At 44.4% G+C, this 8,905-nt stretch overlaps 1 pseudogene; it reads right to left on the reverse strand.

Moving 5' to 3' along the window:
* Window positions 1-320: 320 nt before the first annotated feature.
* LOC149455771 (putative serine/threonine-protein kinase DDB_G0277449) lies at window positions 321-7,313 on the reverse strand (annotated as a pseudogene).
* Window positions 7,314-8,905: the final 1,592 nt, after the last annotated feature.

An 8,905-nucleotide genomic window follows, 5' to 3' on the forward strand; every position in this document is an offset into this window, starting at 1 on the left:
TTCCTATCATCTAGGAATGTTGATCCACTCATGATGAATGACGCATAAAGGTGTTGATCCGTGGTAAACCAACTGTCCTCTGATCTTCCGGCAGTTTTTTTATCTTGATGTGAATTCAGTTTCATTCATGTTGTCCAGCACTGTCGATCCATGTCAATCATGATGAATGATGCACAAAGGTGGTGATCTGCCTGCTATACACTGTAATAGCCTGCTATAAGCTGACTCTTTGCCCCAGGAAAGCAAAAGTTAGGTCATTCCTGTGACCCACAAGAGAAGTATGGTCTAACCTTGTGGTGATCTGTCCAAAAGAACGTGGCTCAATGCAGATGGTGCGAATGAGCCCTCATTCTTTCATTTCCTCTCCACCATCCTTCTCCATTTTGTGCTTTTGAAGCTGAAGCCATCGAACAATCTCTGTTGCTCTTCTGCAATTTTATTTTCTGTATTTCCTGTGTAGGGAATCAGTTCCTTCACATCAATTTGCTGATTTGTGTCGATTTGTGAGCGCAGACTTTCTTCTGGCATCTTCAATGGTGAGGTGGCCTTTCCTTTCTCCAGCTTCTTCCAGTAAATGGTACTGAAGAAGGGATGTTTTCGCAGTTGTTTCACTGCCTGCCGGCGATCGCTCGGATTTATTTCAAGAAGCTATAAAGAAAAAGAAATGAAATTTAGCATACGGTAGATTGTCACTAACAGAAACTGATCAATCAGCCAGTTTAGTGTCGGCTATTTCTTAAAAATAGAAAAAAAACACCTCAGAATGTCATATTTTAATTCCTTGGTGTAGTTTTCACTGAAGATATATATGTCTGTTGGAAGGATCAAAGTGAACATTTCTGAACCAGTGAATGAGTTCATCCAAAAGCTCATGGATAGTTCCTCTATTATTCTGACTCCCTGTGTGGTGAATATCTTGCTATACCGTGTGTATATAACACTTCCAGAAGTCGGATGCCCCCTGTGTGCTTTCTTACACCTGGTGATGTACTGGATACTAGAGAACGTTTTGCAAGCTTCTCTCATAAAGAACACTACACTAAGGATCTATAGCTTTTGCATAATTCTAATTATAGAGTATACTTACTCTTTCAATGACATCTTGAAGTTCAGGATCCATGTCCCTCGGATAGAAGTGTCTCCTGAATCTGGCTTCACCTGGATGTGCTCCTGTGGCCATTTCGAATAAGATGACACCCAGTGACCAATAGTCAGACATAGCATCACAGGGTTTTCCTTGTAGAACCTGATAAAACAGAGAGTAAGATTAACTATAAAATAAAGCACACGATGAGCTGCACAGAGCAGTAATAATAGTTAACAATGGTTGGTGGGAATGACAGGTCACAGTGGGCCTCCTGTTGTTTTTTAGGTTTTTTGAGTCACCATCATTGTGGCTCTGCTCCTTTATCTCCAAAATTCTTGTTAGGTTCATAGATATTATAAGATAAAGATGGGAGCAGTAGAGGGGAAAAACAAGGGTGGTGTTATACTTACTTCTGGGGCCATATAGATTGGAGTACCGGCACAAGTAAATACTTTGTCGGATCCAAACACGTCGGCTTCTGAAAGGCCAAAGTCTGCAATTTTGACATGGCCGGAGCTGTCGAGCAGTATATTCTCGGGTTTCAAGTCTCTGTAAAAAAAAAAAAAAAAAGGAGAGAGTTAGATTTACAGATCAAATGTTTAAAACCGTAATTCAACCAATACTAATAGTTCAGCTTTCAAGGGGTGCCAGCGGGTTAGATCCCCTTCTAACTTTCTGCACTGCTTTACGAATGGTAAGAGGAACCTCATGACCTTGGCTGTCAGCTTACTGCAGTGTAAGAAACCATATCAAATCACAGTTGGTCATTCTGCAATGCTTCAACATCTTTATTGAAAAGAAGGGATCAGAAACACTCCGCAGGCTTTCTTCCTGCGTCACCTTTTGCCCTTCTAGTGGGGGCATGATTACGTCCCACTAGAGGGTGATAAGTGTTAGAATTAGGCAGCCTGGGGAGTGTTTCTATCCACGTGTCTTTAATAAAGCCATAGACTCATTTCAGATTGACGGAGTGCACCTCAATATTGTTTCTTCTGCTGGTTTACGGGGATTGATGGGACCCAGAGCAAATTTTGCACCTGTGGCTGGTTTTGCTCAGCTGCTGAATGGGACATGGCACAGTGTTAGAACAGGACATCTACAATTGCAAATGTATGTAATATGGGGAAGTGAGACTCCCTTACTTAGGCTACGTTCACACTAGCGTTGTGTGCAGGCGGCAGAGAGGCCTCGGACAATTCTGCACATTGCAGCACATGGTGCTGTTCTAACGGGAGCGTTAGCGTCGCGGAAAAACGGACGCCCCTGGTCGAGTCAGGAGGCGTTGAAGCCTCCTATTCTAGTCTACGGTGCCGCTCCGCAAACGCACGGCCGGCGTTTGCGGTGCGGTGGCGACACGGTTGCGGGGCGTTTGCGGAGCGGTAACACCATTCAAACTTCATTATAGGCGTTTGTAACGCTCGGCAAAGCTTAGCAACCTCCGCTAAACCGCGCATGCGGCATTTGCGGAGCGTTAAAAGATGCTCCGCAAACGCCGGACCAATGCTTGCCAAACGCTATAGGGGCGTTTGGCAAGCATTGGTAAAAAGAGTCGAGTGTGAACGAGCCCTTAGAGTCACAAAAGCTTCAGCAGCAGGGGACAGAACTGGCCATGGGCAATTCAACCCTTGTACACCCATCCACAACTAAAGTAGCAGTATTGGGTGGTGTTGTACTTTAATGAAGATTAGAAGATATGGAAGATCATGGTGGAGACACTTACCTGTGCATTATTCCTTGGCGGTGCAGATATTGTAGCGCGCAGAGAAGTTCTGCAGCAATAAATCTGTAAAAAAGGAGAAAAGGTCTACGATTATTGCACGTCTCACAGCATAAGTAAACAAATGATTAAGAGGTGATTTCTTCCAAGCCTTGCATGTCATAAGCAGCAATGTATTACTGTGATAATGACAGGCCCTGCTCTTTTCTTGGGTTTCTTTGGTTCTTAACCAGGGATTGGATCATAGTCACCTGATCTGTGGTATCTGACAACCATTGGCTAAGACCTGTGGGGTTGGAACATTGCTTGTGTGGGGTTGAAGATACAGCCTTGCACGCCAAGATAAACTAGAGGATATAACCGGTGTTTGGCAGATATCACATTAGGCTCGTGCTATGCAGGAGAGTGTTAGCAGATCAATGGTGCTACTAAATTTGCTGGTGACCAGTCACTAGGAGTAGCAACTGATCATTAATCAGCTTGGACAAATAGCTCCCTATGCTATACAGTTAGCATGCTTTAGAATCTTGTAGGGATTAGTTGCATCTGATTGAAGGAGTGTGTGATTATGTGAGATTGATGTCTACAAACTGCATTACAGAGTACTTTGCTGACGGCTGAAAAAGGCTAGGCTAGGGGGTAAACGGAAGATGAGTATGTGTATGGGGGGCAGTGAAGGTTCTTTCCTGATGAAGGCTTACTGAGGTGGGTCGGTGTGGGTGATCTTTTAGTTTAAATGAAGAGAGCAAAATAGGAATTCATTTTTTTGTTAAATCATACTTATCTAGGTGCGTGCAGCATCAGTCCGATGCAGCATCTGTCTATGGCCGGTTTTAAGGGTGAGCACTCAACAATCACTTGACAGCTGATTGCGGAGTTCTCACTCAGTCAGCGCTCACTCCGAACAGAGAGCGGTGACTGTCAGTCAGCGTTTCTGCTCTTCCCCACCCCGCCAACTTAATGGAGCACTGGGATGTGGAGTGGAGGGAGCAACTGGCTCAGGCTCTCAACGGATCGTTGAGCTGGGTGCCGCTCCAGATTTTGGGGCAGATCCTTATTTTAAAGTCGGGATCTTTCCCCAGCCTGGACCGGCTGAGTGACATCAGCCGACAGCAGGCTTCAGCCCGCTGTCAGCTGAAAACGGGTCAAGGAGCTTTGTCTGTACTTCTCCTTTAAGATTCATTCTGTAATTACTATATGCAAATCCTTCATCATGACTGTTAACCCTCACCCTTCTCTTAGGCCATATTAACACCTTGGTGTTCTGGGAAATGCATGAAAAATGTGCTAAGATGCAAATCACACTTGTGGTGCCATTAATTCTTAATGGCACTTCAAATGCGGGTAGCAGTTGTGTGGCCAAACGCACCAAAATGTACATTGCAAAATTGTGAGGCTCGCGGACAAAGAAAAATACATGAGCTACTTTGGTGCATTTGTCACGCATAAGGCAGCTCACGTAAGTGAATAGGCTGCCCTATGCTGTTGCACGACTAATGTGCAAAAAAAGCCCAAAATAAAAAGGTTGAATGGTGCGGGTATGAATGCAGCCTTAGACGGAATCTTTGTAAGTCTTACCTTATGGTGTTAGTTGGTAATGGAGCAGAAGACTTGATCAGGTCGCGTAGTTCTCCTCCTCTCATGTATTCCATAACAAAGAAGAGATTTTCCTGTAAAAGAAAGAGAAAAATAAGTCGGTTCCAAAAGGTCAAGTGGATGTGAAGTTTGTGTTTTGGTGGAAATGCAGAAATATAGGGATGTCTGGACATGGTAGACGGTTCAGGAGTTTAACGCATCTTCAAACTCAAGAATAAAAATGTCATCTATTTCAGCTTACACCAGTGCTCAGCTATGGAGGCTGTACTAGTGTTCTTCTTTTCAGCATGTCTTCCTTTATTTTCCCCTTGTAATCCTACCACTAATCTACTTCTTGTCCTAGGGTGACTACGCTCACTTACTATTCTCTATGTCTATGGAGGTGCCGTATTGTCATCCTAGGACAATAAGTATGCCTCTCCCCATCCTTAAGAACACCTCTCCCCATCCTCATCTCTATAACATACGGGGAGCTGTGTTGTAGTTCACAGAGGAGAAGTGAGCGGGGCTGATAAGACTGCTTAGGATGACTCAGGACAGCGCTGGAATTCTGACAGGATCACAAGTGTTTTTCTGCACTTATTAAACAGATATAACAACACGCTCTGCTTGATCTATTTAATAGACCAAGTGTGAACAAACAAGAAATGTTCAGTATTGGCTTTCCATCCACTTTAAGACTAAGTTAACGCGATGCTTGGCAGGAACTTTCAATGTATGGTGAACGTCATTCCTCTGTGGGTAAGCAATATATAGAAGCCATTAACATGCAAACATGTTGTGACAGGTTCTATTGAAGTGACTCTATCATGAGAGAAGTTCAAGGACTATACCTGATCCAAGTCAGTGACTCCGACAGCAAAGCCAAAGTAAGAGCAGGACGGCTGGGGAGAACCAGAATTCCCCAAATTCTGCATTGGCAGCCACCATAACTCTCTCATGTCTTAGCCTCTTTGAAGCTGGACCATCCCTCCTTTTTTTCTGGTTTTGGGATTTATTTCTAGGTCTGTGCTGGACTTGGAGTCCAAATGGATAACATGGATGTGATTTGATGAGTGAGTGATTGATAGGAATGTGAAACTTACTTCTGTTTGGAAGGTTCCATAGGCGTGTGTACAAAAGGAACTCCGTCCAACTTTTTCCAGTATCTGTCTCTCTACGAGGACACTTTTCGGTTCTTCTTGCAGTAATTTCCTCTTCTGTACCACCTTGACTGCCAGTTTCTTGTTGGTGGCAGGATGGGATGCCAGGGCGACCTAAAAAACACAGGACACAAATGATTAGAAGCAATTCAGCTCCGGGTTCTGAAAAGGTTACCTCTGGGTCCAGCAGCAACCCCCCCAGCCTGGCTACGATTGTTAGTCTTAGTTTGAAAACAGTTTATAGAACGGGGAGTCAGCAGGATTTTGTGCAAGTTTTCAGTGGTTTTGACTGTTAGTCAGTAACTTCTAGACTGTTAGGGATTGGGGATAGCTTTCAATAGGCTTTTAGCAAGCCGCAGTAGGCTTTTAGCAAATCACAGCCAGCGCTCACTCTGAAGTCTGTATTCAGCGTTCATAAATTGGGGCTAAAGGCTATGAAGCTGTGCAGCCAAACGTTATGCAATCTGCTATATACAGTTTAAATGTACGTCAGCTTATTTCCTTATATACCAAAGGATTTGTAATTCTGTCTTGCATCTTTTTGTGTATTACACCCCCGACAGACAGTACACCACTAAACATGACTTAGTGTGTAAGCCTGGATTCACTCTACTCGCGTTGCATCCATGTAACACAGTAAACGCACTGGAGATGATGTGCGTTGGCATGCTATTTTTTCATGAGTGGTGTAAAATACCAGTATTGTAGCTTTCTTAAAGCACATTGCATTTACATGCATTCTATTCCAATGTAACCGAGCGCCAACTAATGTATCACACTGGTGTAAACTGGTCCTATGGGGAAAGCATGGATTTCAGCTTGGCATTGAGCAGCACAGCTCAGTGTGTGTAGTGTAAATGGGAAGCGGTAAGGAATAGAGTGGTGTGACCTCCACCTACGACCTACTATTTGCCGACTGGCAATAATAATAACCACTAACTCGCAGTGCATTAAACCCTCTGTTCATAAATCTTTGATTACTTACCTTTCCGTAACTACCTTGACCGAGTATTTTATGAAAGATAAAGCTGTCAAGATTAAAGTCGGCTGGCGGATGCATTTCTAATTTGGTGCCAGGCACATCCCTGACTACCTTGTTGTCATTCTCACCGGCTGCCCGGTTGACTGGTTGTCTGACAGCCTCATCGACGGGCTTGCTAACAGCCTCATCGACTAGCTCGCTGACAACCCCAACGACGGCCTCGTTGGCTGACTTGCTGACAACTTCAGCGACTCTCTCGCTGACTACCTCGCCGACTATATCGCTGACAACCTGGTGAAATCTATCGCTGACTACCTCGACGAGCTGTTGATCATTCTTGCTTGTCTCATCAGCAGCGATCTTCCTTTTCTTATTTGGAGGTGCAGAGAAAATTGGATCTGATGCTGGCCTCTTGTTATTCCTCTTGGGCAATATGACAGCACATGGTGTTTTGGCCCAACTCGGTGCATGACCACATCGTCCCTGTTTTGCTGGTCTTTCTTCCTCAGCAGATTGGTTGGATCTGCGCTTCTTTCCTCTGTTCATGGCACTCTCCTCTTTGGAACTCTTTCCCTCTCCAGAATTCTTCCTCCCATCAGAGTTCCCATGTTTGCTTTCCCGATTTTTGGGGAATTGCTGAGGTGTCTCCACCTTCAACCCACTATGTGATAAAGTGGGCTTATCCAAATCATCTACAAAAGGTCTCCCTATGATGGTATTCCAGGTGACCTCCTGTCTGTTCTTATATGGATGATATCGGAAACGTAGTTTTGGCCTGGTCCACTTCATTATAACACGTTATAATGAGATCTCACAGAGCACAAAAAAAGGAGTGTGTTCACTATCGCTAGCAGAAGCACACTGACTGTCTGTGGCTGCGCTGCCTGTGGACTGAGTTTCCGTGGTTGCTAGGATACCAACCGGAAACAAAATTCAAATGATTTTTCTGCCAACTGCCGTTTTCCACAGCGAGGCTCCAATTTTTTTTTAGCAGAGTGACAATCACAGAGCTCAGTATTCTGTCCTGGATATATGAAATCCAACACAAAGAGAAATCTGTGTTGCACCTAATACACAGGTAAAGCTTAAAGAAGCCTGCTTTTGGGGTCCTTTCCAATGATGTAGGCAGGTGTCAATAGTGCTGCTTGTAACACACTGAAATACATCAACAAGCTAGGTTTGTTTTTTGAATATGGGCTCATTTGTAATGTCTGTGCTATCAGTATCAGTGAGCACCATTGGGGATCAGTGTGCCTGGTTAGAGCCAAACTCAGCCCCGATGTTTGGTGTGTGTAACATGTGTGTAACATGTAACCAAAGACAAACCTTTTTCTCTTGATCATACAGTACAGGACACGGGACTTGTATTCATAGACCATGAGATCTATTTTGGGCAGCCTCAGGTCAGGGGTTGTTTACAAGAATGCCAACTGTCAGTGGTGAGGGGTGAGGGGTTAGATCCACTGTCATATTTGTATTGCTGGCTGTATCCCCATTAGAGAAATGGACTCTCTCTCATGATTTCCATAAAGAGAGATTCATAGAAAATGTTTCATCCCAACTCTTATCATTGCCCACAGCAACCAATCAGCTTGCAGCTTTTATTTTTCCCCACACAGGTTAGAAAATGGAAATGTAAAGGCTAATTGGCTGTGCTCCAGTGAAGACTAATTAATCCCCCCCCCCCCCCCAGTATGTCACAATTCTGAGATATTGACCAATTAACAGATGGAAGGAAATACATCATTTTTAGTGGAATTGTTGGCACATTTTCCATGTGCCAAGTCAACCAAATTCTGTATGCCTATTTAATTAGCGCTTGCTGTGACAACATCATAAAAGTGATTCCTGCCATTTTATTACTTGCTCTTGTGGGGGTGTTGGGGCGCCAGATCCAAGCATGCTTATGTTGGCGCACGGGAACGGTCACTGAAGTATAGCACTTGTCATGTGATTTGGCGCAGCTGGTGCAACACCACATAGAACTTGTCTTATACCATTCCACAATTTAGAGCACGGAATATGCAGCAATATTCTCACCACAAAACCGGCGTATTTCCCTTTTTTTTGTAGTTCTCCCGGTGTGACCCCCTTGAAGATATTGTCTTTGTGGGGGCCAGTGTTTTATCTGAGTGCGACATGCCTGCCCCAGACCATCCAGATGTCTGTGTAATGTCCTGTTATGTAATCAGCCTGTCCTTTTTTTATCTATGTAACCAAGCAACAGGAGATGCCTGAGATCTCTGGATAGGGGGGCTTGGGGGGATTACAGTACAGTGGCTTGTCAGGGCCCAGGAATGGGGTTGTGAAAGGAGACCTGTGGGGGTACACAGGTGTGAACAGCACAGTGACCTGTCAGGGTTCAGGGATTGGGGTGTGAG

Source organism: Staurois parvus, unplaced genomic scaffold, assembly GCF_062004578.1.
Source record: "Staurois parvus isolate SC_StPar_1 unplaced genomic scaffold, SC_StPar_1.0 ptg000388l, whole genome shotgun sequence".
NCBI classification, from domain to species: domain Eukaryota; kingdom Metazoa; phylum Chordata; class Amphibia; order Anura; family Ranidae; genus Staurois; species Staurois parvus.